General features: G+C 49.7%; 1 protein-coding gene across 1 annotated transcript in view; it reads left to right on the plus strand.

The window, feature by feature from the left end:
* The window catches only part of LOC141171872 (uncharacterized), a 400,751-nt gene that overhangs the window by 133,424 nt on the left and 256,163 nt on the right, over window positions 1-11,164 (plus strand). The window lies entirely within an intron of this gene.

An 11,164-nucleotide genomic window follows, 5' to 3' on the forward strand; every position in this document is an offset into this window, starting at 1 on the left:
CATAAACACTTCCACCCTTTTGGATTAAATATAAAATTTAATAGCTCTGTTTCTTTTGCTCTGTAATCATTCCCTCACCCGAAGCCACATGCTACCAGAACACAGGCGTCCGGCCAGGCCTGTATTATATTTCAAACTCGGCCGGTGGTGGCAACGAATAATAATAATTGGGCTATCGCGAAGCTGGCAGTAACCGTCCAGGGGTGAATACACATATTCCATGTGTTGGAATCCGGAGGTGTGACACCATTCGCTTTCTGCACGCTTGCCGATAGCTGCATAGTGAGTAGTGCTTATGGATCCCTGACGAAATCCTAACAAAGTGAAGAGAGCGGTGAGATATTGTGTGATCTCCCCAGTGTTGTCCCTGTGGAACCCTAACATAGATTAATAGCAGAAGTGTTTAATATCCAAACCACCCTTAGTGCGAAAACCTGTGTGTTTGGATTAACGGGGGAGGTGGGAGGATCTCCCCAGGTACAGTTAGCTATTGCTAAAATACTCTGCTAGACTAGAAGATCCATCCATTGCCAAACACTAGCTGGCAACCAGACAACCCTGTGTAGAAGAAGGGGTCCAAGCTCTCATCTCTACTATTTTAATGGAAAAAAAGGTTTATATCAAGAGGGGACGATTGGTACATTGGGTAAAGTATGGGGAGACTGGATTAGGTACACAGCTGTGGTTTCGGAAGAGCTGGCTAGAGATGTCTTATTTAATTTTCTGATCGTATAAATTATGATCATCACCGGTCTGGGTAGTAGGTTGATGTACTTGACTAACTGTCTAAGAGTAACACCTACTTGAGTGTGGGTATGGTTTTACTGTAATGCACACTGTCAGAGACGGTGGGGAGGGTGGATGTTATTTCTGGGTTGGGAACGGGAGAACTATATGGTCGTTATTTGAATGACATTGAATGAGCAATTGGTTTATATAGGTACAATTCCTGTACATGTACTGTATGACGACATGTAAAATAATTATTCTGCTGTAAACTATGTTATTTGGTGTTCAATAAAGTTTATTGATTAAAATATTTTTTTTCTCACATTCTGATCATGAAAAAAAGCTTCTCCCCTGTGTGAATTCTTTGGTGATTAAGAAGAGATGATTTCTTCACATAACAGTTCCTACATTCTGAACAGGAAAAAGGCTTTTCCCCTGTGTGGGTTATCTGGTGCTTAACAAAAGCTAATTGATGGCTAAAATATTTCCCACATTCTTAACAAGAAAAAGGCTTCTTCCATGTGTGGGTTCTCTGGTGGCTATCAAGATGCGATTTCTGGATAAAACATTTCCCACATTCTGAACATGAAAAAGGATTCTCCCCTGTGTGAATTCTCTGGTGTCTAACAAGATCTGATTTCTGGTTATAACATTTCCCATATTCTGAAGAGGAAAAATTCTTCTCCCCTGTGTGGTTTTGCTGGGGCTTAACAACATTCAATTTCTGGTAAACCCCTTTACCCCCAAGGGTGGTTTGCACGTTAATGACCAGGCCAATTTTTACAATTCTGACCACTGTCACTTTATGAGGTAATAACTCTGGAACACTTCAACAGATCCCCCTGATTCTGAGACTGTTTTTTCATGACATATTGTACTTCATGATAGTGGTAAAATTTCTTCAATATCACTTGCGTTTATTTGTGAAAAAAATGAAATTTGGCAAAAAATTAGCAATTTTCAAAATTTTAATTTTTATGCCCTTAAATTAGAGAGATATGTCACACAAAATAGTTAATATATAACATTTCACACATGTCTACTTTACATCGGCACAATTTTAGAACCAAAATTTTTTTTTTAGGAAGTTATAAGGGTTAAAAGTTGACGAGTGATTTCTCATTTTTACAACAAAATTTACAAAACCATTTTTTTTAGGGACCACGTCACATTTGAAGTGACTTTGAGGGGCCTTTATGACAGAAAATACTGAAAAGTGACACCATTCTAAAAACTGCACCCCTCAAGGTGCTCAAAACTACATTCAATACGTTTATTAACCCTTCAGGTGCTTCACAGGAATTTTTGTAATGTGGAAAAAAAAATAGCATTTAACTTTTTTCACAAAAATGTTACTTTAGACCCCATTTTTTTTATTTTCGCAAGGGTATCAGGAAAATATGGACCACAAAATTTGTTGTGCAATTCATTCTGAGAACGCCGATACCCCGTATATAGAGGAAAACCACTGGGCGCACGGCAGGGTTCGGAAAGGAAGGAGATCCATTTGACTTTTTGAATGTAAAATTTGCTTGAACAATTAGGGGATGCCATGTTGCGTTTAGGGAGCCCCTAATGTGCCTAAACAGTGGAAACCCACCACAAGTGACCCCATTTTGGAAACTAGACCCCTCAGGGAACTTATCTAGATGTGTGGTGATCACCTTGAACCTCCAGGTGCTTCACAGAAGTTTAGAACATTGAGCCGTAAAAATAAAATTTTCACATTTTTCCAACAAAAATGTTTTTCAGCCTCCAATTTTGCATTTTCATAAGAATAACAGGAGAAATTGCACCATGCAATTTCTTGTGCAATTTCTCCTGAGTAAGCAGATACTCCATATGTGGGGAAAATACACTGTTTGGGCGCAAAGCAGAGTTCGGAAGGGAAGGAGCGCCATTTGACTTTTTGAATGTAAAATTTTCATGAATAATTAGCGGACGTCATGTTGCTTTTGGAGAGCCCCTGATGCGCCTAAATAGTGGAAATCCACAAGAATTGACCCCATTTTGGAAACTAGACCCCTCAAGGATTTTATCAAGGGGTATAGTGAACATTTTGAACCCAGAGGTACGACACAGAATTTGATAACATTAGGTCATCATATTGAATAAGTTGTCATTACTCTTGAGCGCAAGTGCTCGCTACTTGAATTGCATTGGGTACTCAGGTATGCACCATGTATAGCGGGTGCTCAAGTGACATGCTCGAGTCCCTGCCCGCATGTTTCACGGTTATTAGACACCCCAAAAACAAACATGCGGGGATCGCTCGTGCATGGCAGGCAATCCCCACAAGTTTTTTTTGGCTGTATAACGGCTGCAAAACATATGGGGCAGAGACTCAATCATGTCACTCGAGCACCCGCTATACTCAGTGCATACCCGAGCTCCCGAAGCAAACTCAAGTAGCGAGCACTTGCGCTTAACACTAGTCACCATATCGTTGTCATTTTTTTCTTTACTGTTGAAAAAATCCCGTAACCCAACCATAACCCTAGCCTAGCCCAACCCTAACCCAACCCTAACCCTAGCCCAACCCTAACCCTAGCCCAACCCTAACCGAACTCTAACCCAACCCTAACCCTAGCCCAACCCTAACACTAACCCAACCCTAACCCTAGCCCAACCTTAACACTAGCACAGCCCTAGAGTTTATTTTTTATGTCGTTCCTCGTACGGTATAATTGATTAAGACACTTTATTCTTCGGGTCGGTACGATTACAGCGTTACCAGATCCATATCAGTTTTTTATGACTGACAGATGTCACATGAAAAGACGCTTTTTTTTTGCAAAGGCTAGTTTTTGCATCACCATATTTTGAGAGCTATAATTTTTCCACATTTTGGCCGACAGTCATGTGATGGCTTGTTTTTTGCAGGACAAGTTGACGTTTTTATTGGTACCATTTTCAGGCACGTGACATTTTTTGATCGCTTTCTATTCTGATTTTTGGGAGGCGGAATAAACAAAAATCAACAATTCCGGAATTTTTTTTTTTTTTATGCCATTCCACATTTGGTAAAATTGATAAGGCAGCATTATTCTTCGGGTCAGTACGTTTACAGTGGTACCACATTTATATCTTTTTTTATGTTTTGGCGCTTTTACACAATAAAACTATTTTATAGAAAAAATATTTTTTGCTTTTTTTTTTTTACCGTGTTCACTAAAGGGGTTAACTAGTGGGACAGTTTTATAGGTCGGGTCGTTCCGGACGCAGTGATACCACATATGTGTAATTTTATTGTTTTTTTTGTTTTCACAATAATATTTATTTATGGGTACAGTATATTTTTATTTTTTTTTAAATATTTTTATAATTTTTTTTTTCACTTTCTGAGCCTTTTGGTATTTTTACACATTGTCCCACTATGGGACTTTCACTTTTCACATTCAGATCGCCTGTATAGCACAGGAATGAAGCAGCATCCCTGTGCTATCCAGGCTGTCACAGCTGCAGAGGGAGAAGTTACTTTGGTCATGCACTGCGCGTGACCAAAGTAACTTCCTGCTGTCTGGTGACCGAGATGTTGTCATGACGACATCGGATCATCATGATAACATCCGGGAGTAGCTGCAGATAGTGTGGGACACCGGCAGAGGAGGTAAGTATCGGTGCTTACCTCCTCTTGCCCTCGACTTCGATTGCACCATTTCAGGGGTTAATGTGCAGGGAGTGGTTCGGGACCGCTCCCTGCAAATAGCTGACAGTCAGCAGTGATCGACCCGCACCGCTTGTGTGTGGGCGTAATCACCACATGAAGTAATAGTACGTCACTGGCCCAATAGGCCCAGGGCACCATGACGTATTATTACCACAAATGTCAGAAAGGGGTTAAAACATTTCCCACATTCTGAACATGAAAAATGCTTTTCCCGAGTGAGTTATTTGGTGTATAACAAAAATCTATTTATGGTTAAACAATTCCCACTTTCTGAACAGGAAAAAGGCTCCTTCATTGTGTGACTTTTCTGATGTTTGTAACGGGTCTGGGAGGCGGAACCTCTGGGCTACAATACAAGGGGGCGGTCCTTGTAAGGGAGCGGGTGGCGACCAGGCAGGTAGTCACAGGAGGTGACCAGGACAGTCTCTGGGTGTACGGGCAGGAGGACACGGCAAGTGATCGGGGCAGTCTCTGGATAAAGGGTAGGTACGACCTGTGATGGCTGAACCTCCAGGTAGGCTAGCAAGGCAGATGAAGAATGTGTGCTCCCAGGTGAGCAAGCGAGAGTCTCTGGAATAGCAGGTGGTCACAGCACGTGACGGCGGAGCCTCCAGGTAGGCAAGCAGGCAGGTAACGGAGAGGCGCTCCCAGGTGAGCGGGCAAGAGTCTCAGGAATAGCTGGTGGTCACAGCACGTGACAGCGGAGCCTCCGGGCAGGCAAGCAGGCAGGTAGCGGAGAAGCGCTCCCAGGTGAGCGGGCAAGAGTCTGGAGCAGCTGGTGGTCACAGCACGTGACAGCGAAGCCTCCGGGCTGGCAAGCAGGCAGGTAGCGGAGAAGCGCTCCCAGGTGAGCGGGCAAGAGTCTGGAGTAGCTGGTGGTCATAGCACGTGACAGCGGAGCCTCCGGGCTGGCAAGCAGGCAGGTAACGGAGAAGCGCTCCCAGGTGAGCGGGCAAGCTGGTCCATAGACAGACTGACCGGAGTTGTAAGGCAGACCGTCGGACCTCAGGCAAGCAGGCAGGTAGCTGAGGTGCGCTCCCAGGTGAGCGGGCAGGCTGGTCCTTAGACAGACTGACAGGAGTAGTAAGGCAGACCGTCGGACCTCAGACTAGCAGACAGGTAGCAAGTAATCAGGCAGGAATCTGACAGGTAACTGGCAGGTAACTGGCAACGGGACCTGAGGGCTGAAGCACAGGTGAGACACAGGTGCAAACAACATTGCTCGGGCACCTCCGTGCCTTATATATGATGAAGTCCTCCGGCCATTGGCCGGGGACTCCTTAGGACGGCGCACGCGGCCCCTTTAAGAGGAGGGGAGCGCGCGCGCGCGCGCCCTAAGCACAGGGGCCGAGAAGGAGCGCGCGCTGAGAGCAGAGCGGGAGGAGGACGCCGGGAAGGAGCGCGTTCTGACAGCAGAGCGGGAGAGGGACGCCGGGCACGGGGCAGAGCGGTGAGGGGAGCAGCGTCCCTGCCTAGCAGAGGGCAGGGACGCCGGCACTACAGTACCCCCCCTTTAGGCCCCCCCTTTTTTAGGCCAGACAGAAATTTAGCTAGGATGAGAGGGGCATGGATGTTCTCCCGGGGCTCCCACGTTCTCTCCTCAGGACCAAACCCCTTCCAATCTACCAGAAAAAAGGTCTTTCCTCTTACCCTTTTGGTGGCAAGAATGTTCTCTACCTCAAACTCGTCCTCAGCAGAAACCGGAGCAGGAGGTGTACCTGTAGACTTGGAAAAAGAGTTAAGTACCACAGGTTTGAGGAGAGATACATGGAAGGAGTTAGGGATCCGTAAGTTGGCCGGGAGTTTCAATTTATAGGCCACCGGGTTGATCTGACTGGTGACCTCCAGAGGTCCGATGAACCGAGGCCCTAACTTGTAAGAGGGTATCTTGAGTCGAACATATTTAGATGAGAGCCAGACCTTATCTCCTGGACGAAATTGAGGAGGATCCAGGCGTTTTTTGTCAGCGTGTCTTTTCATCCGCTCGGACGACTGAAGGAGTGCGGATCGGGTACTCTCCCAAATGGAGGAAAATTTGCTAACGAGAGATTCCGCAGCCGGGTTGTCCACCGAGGTGGAGACAGGAAAAGGAATCCGAGGATGCTGACCAAAGACTACAAAAAACGGGGATTTGGAGGAGGATTCGCTCTCGTGATTATTGTAAGAGAACTCGGCCCATGGTAGGAGATCCACCCAGTCAGAATGGTGGGCATTAACGAAGTGCCGGAGGTAACTGGTCAGGTTCTGATTGATCCGCTCCACTTGACCATTGGACTGTGGGTGGTAAGCGGAAGAGAAGTCCAGGGTGACGTCTAGTAGTTTACAAGTGGCTCTCCAGAAGCGTGAGGTGAACTGTACCCCACGATCCGACACGATGTGGAGGGGCAGGCCATGAAGACGGAAGATGTGACGAATAAAGTCTCTAGCTAGCTCGGGTGCAGACGGGAGGCCTGGCAGGGAAACGAAATGAGCCATCTTGGAGAAGCGGTCAGCGACCACCCAAATGACCGTACAACCGGCAGAGAGTGGGAGGTCAGTTATGAAGTCCATTGCAATATGCTGCCAGGGGGCAGCAGGTACTGGGAGCGGAAGGAGGCGAGCGGCTGGCAGATGTCTCGGAACCTTGTTGCGGGCGCAGGACACACAGGCAGAAACAAAGTCTATTACATCCTTGTGCAGGGTAGGCCACCAGTAGTGCCGGGAAATAAGCTGGAGGGTCTTCTTCTGACCAGCGTGGCCAGCCAGTTTAGACGAGTGACCCCAGTGAAGGATCTTCTCCCGATCAGGTACTGATACGAACGTCTTTCCGGGAGGGAGACGATTTAGACTCACGGGAGCCACCTGCATTACTCTGGCGGGATCGATGATGTGTTTCGGATCTTCCTCGAGATCAGATACCAGAAAGGATCGAGACAAGGCGTCCGCCTTGACGTTTTTGTCAGCCGGGCGAAAATGAAGGACAAAATCAAAACGAGCAAAAAACAAGGACCACCGGGCTTGGCGCGGGTTAAGTCTCTGGGCATGCTGGAGGTAAGCCAAGTTCTTGTGGTCAGTGTAAATTATTACCGGGTGAAGAGCCCCCTCAAGCAGGTAACGCCACTCCTCCAATGCCAGTTTGATGGCCAATAACTCTCGATCTCCTATGGAATAATTGCGCTCTGAGGAGGAGAAGAGTTTAGAGAAGAAGCCGCAAGTTACCATCCTCCCGGAAGAAGATTTTTGAGTAAGTACCGCTCCAGCTCCAGAGGAGGAGGCGTCCACTTCCAGGAAGAACTGCTTGTTGCCGTCCGGGCGATGCAGCACCGGGGCGGAAGAGAAGGCCTGTTTTAAGGAAAGAAAGGCTTCTTCTGCTTCGGGCGGCCACTCTTTGGGATTAGTACCCTTACGGGTGAGCGCGGAAATTGGGGCAGTCCGGGAAGAGAAGTGTGGTATGAAGAGACGGTAGTAGTTGGCGAAGCCCAGGAACCGCTGAATGGCCTTCAACCCCTCCAGTAGGGGCCATTTCTCGATGGCAGACAGTTTCTCTGGATCCATTCGTAGGCCGGTCTGAGAAATAATGTAGCCCAAAAACGGAAGCGAGGTCTGCTCAAAGAGGCACTTCTCGTATTTAGCGAAGAGGTGATTCTGCCTGAGCCTGAGCAGGACCTGACGAACGTCCCTCCGGTGAGTCTGGAGATCCGGAGAGAAGACCAAGATGTCGTCCAGGTACACCACTACGCAGGAGTAGAGAAGGTCCCGGAAGATGTCATTGACCAACTCTTGAAAGACGGCAGGAGCGTTACAGAGACCAAAGGGCATTACCAGGTATTCATAGTGGCCGTCCCGGGTGTTGAATGCCGTCTTCCATTCATCCCCTTGACGGATACGAACCAGGTTGTACGCCCCACGGAGGTCTAGTTTGGTGAAGATTCTAGCCCCCCTCAGACGATCAAATAATTCTGGAATGAGCGGAAGGGGGTACTTATTCTTCACCGTGATCTGGTTTAGGCCTCTATAGTCTATACAGGGACGGAGAGAGCCGTCCTTCTTTTTGACGAAAAAGAAGCCTGCTCCCGCCGGGGAGGTAGATTTCCGGATGAATGCCCTGGCCAGATTCTCCTCAATATATTCGGACATCGACCGGGTCTCAGCAGCGGATAAAGGATAAATACGCCCACGGGGAGGAGTAGTACCGGGTAACAGGTCGATGGGACAGTCGTATGGTCTATGAGGGGGTAATGTCTCTGCCTCCTTTTTATTAAAGACATCAGCATAAGACCAATAAGGAATTGGAAGTCCAGGTAGATTAGCTGGGGTAGGAGAGGGACGGACGGGATGGACAGGAACCAGGCAGGTCTTATGACAGTCTTGTCCCCAGCGAAGGACTTCTCCGGTTTGCCAGTCAAGCACGGGTGCATGTTTCTGGAGCCAAGGCAGACCTAGCAAGAGGGCGTGAGAGAGTCCAGGCAGAACATGAAAGGAGAAACTTTCAGAATGCAGCATTCCCACCTGCAGAGTAATGGATTCGGTGATGAGTTGGATGGGGCGTGGTAAGAGCCCCCCATCCACGGCAGCCACAGACAAGGGTACAGCCAGAGGTTTGGTGGGGATGCGGTATTTCTCTACCAGGGACTGTGAAATAAGATTCCCGGCTGCTCCAGAGTCCAGTTGGGCTAGTTCGAAATAACGGTTCTCCCCGTAGACGATTGAAACTGACAACAGCAGGGATGGAGAGGATTTATTCTTGTCTAGGTGGACCTCTCTGAGCGAACCTAGACACAGGCGTTTCCCGACCTCTCCGGGCAGGCACGGATCCGGTGCTCCTTACTGCCACAGTAGAAGCAGGTCCCCTCGGCACGGCGTAAGTCCTGACGGGTCTTGACCATCTTGGTCTGGTCGACCTGCATAGGCTCAGGAGGGTGTACCTGGTTAGAGACAGAAGGAGTGACGGGTTTCTGAAAAGTAGGAGCTAGACGTGGTAACCTCCTCTCACGGGTGACCTCTCTGGCACGCTCCTGGAACCGTAGGTCAATCCGGGTGGCAAGAGTTATTAAGTCATCGAGAGTGGTAGGAATGTCCCGACCGGCAAGTTCATCTTTAATACGGCCGGACAGACCCTCCCAGAAGACGGAAACCAGAGCGTCGTTATCCCAGGCCAGCTCCGAGGCAAGGGTACGGAACCGTATGGCATATTGGCCCACGGTGAGACTCTCCTGACGGAGGCGTAGCAACGATGATGCAGATGAGGTCTTCCGTCCGGGTTCGTCGAAGACTTTCCCGAAAGCCGTGAGAAAAGCAGGCAAGTTGGACACCAGGGGGTCTCCTCTCTCCCATAGAGGATTTAGCCAGGCCAGGGCCTCCCCGGTGAGATGGGACATGATGAAGGCAATTTTGGCCCGGTCGGAGTTAAACTGGTGGGACAAAAGTTCAAAGTGCAGGGTGCACTGATTTAAGAAGCCCCGAGCCTGGACGGAGTCGCCTCCGAAGCGAGGAGGTGCAGAAAGCCGGGGTCCGGGGTAGGATACCATGGTATTAGTGGGCAGCGGAGCTGCCGGATTGCAAGATATGGCACTGGCGGAGGTTGTTGGTGGATCAGACAGAGTGTTCAGGCGAGTATTGACATTCCGCAGGTGACCCAGGATGGACTCCTGTTGGGACCTCTGACGGGACAGTTCAAGACAGAGGTCCGAGAGCGAGGGAGCTTGGGTGCCACCGGGTTCCATGGCCCGAGCAAACTGTAACGGGTCTGGGAGGCGGAACCTCTGGGCTACAATACAAGGGGGCGGTCCTTGTAAGGGAGCGGGTGGCGACCAGGCAGGTAGTCACAGGAGGTGACCAGGACAGTCTCTGGGTGTACGGGCAGGAGGACACGGCAAGTGATCGGGGCAGTCTCTGGATAAAGGGTAGGTACGACCTGTGATGGCTGAACCTCCAGGTAGGCTAGCAAGGCAGATGAAGAATGTGTGCTCCCAGGTGAGCAAGCGAGAGTCTCTGGAATAGCAGGTGGTCACAGCACGTGACGGCGGAGCCTCCAGGTAGGCAAGCAGGCAGGTAACGGAGAGGCGCTCCCAGGTGAGCGGGCAAGAGTCTCAGGAATAGCTGGTGGTCACAGCACGTGACAGCGGAGCCTCCGGGCAGGCAAGCAGGCAGGTAGCGGAGAAGCGCTCCCAGGTGAGCGGGCAAGAGTCTGGAGTAGCTGGTGGTCACAGCACGTGACAGCGGAGCCTCCGGGCTGGCAAGCAGGCAGGTATCGGAGAAGCGCTCCCAGGTGAGCGGGCAAGAGTCTGGAGTAGCTGGTGGTCACAGCACGTGACAGCGGAGCCTCCGGGCTGGCAAGCAGGCAGGTAACGGAGAAGCGCTCCCAGGTGAGCGGGCAAGCTGGTCCATAGACAGACTGACCGGAGTTGTAAGGCAGACCGTCGGACCTCAGGCAAGCAGGCAGGTAGCTGAGGTGCGCTCCCAGGTGAGCGGGCAGGCTGGTCCTTAGACAGACTGACAGGAGTAGTAAGGCAGACCGTCGGACCTCAGACTAGCAGACAGGTAGCAAGTAATCAGGCAGGAATCTGACAGGTAACTGGCAGGTAACTGGCAACAGGACCTGAGGGCTGAAGCACAGGTGAGACACAGGTGCAAACAATATTGCTCGGGCACCTCCATTTTGGAGGAGGTGCCTTATATATGATGAAGTCCTCCGGCCATTGGCCGGGGACTCCTTAGGACGGCGCGCGCGGCCCCTTTAAGAGGAGGGGAGCGCGCGCGCGCGCGCGCCCTAAGCACAGGGTCCGG

This window comes from Phyllobates terribilis, unplaced genomic scaffold (genome assembly GCF_046119375.1).
Source record: "Phyllobates terribilis strain yellow unplaced genomic scaffold, ASM4611937v1 Scaffold_12__6_contigs__length_324123572, whole genome shotgun sequence".
NCBI classification, from domain to species: Eukaryota; Metazoa; Chordata; class Amphibia; order Anura; family Dendrobatidae; genus Phyllobates; species Phyllobates terribilis.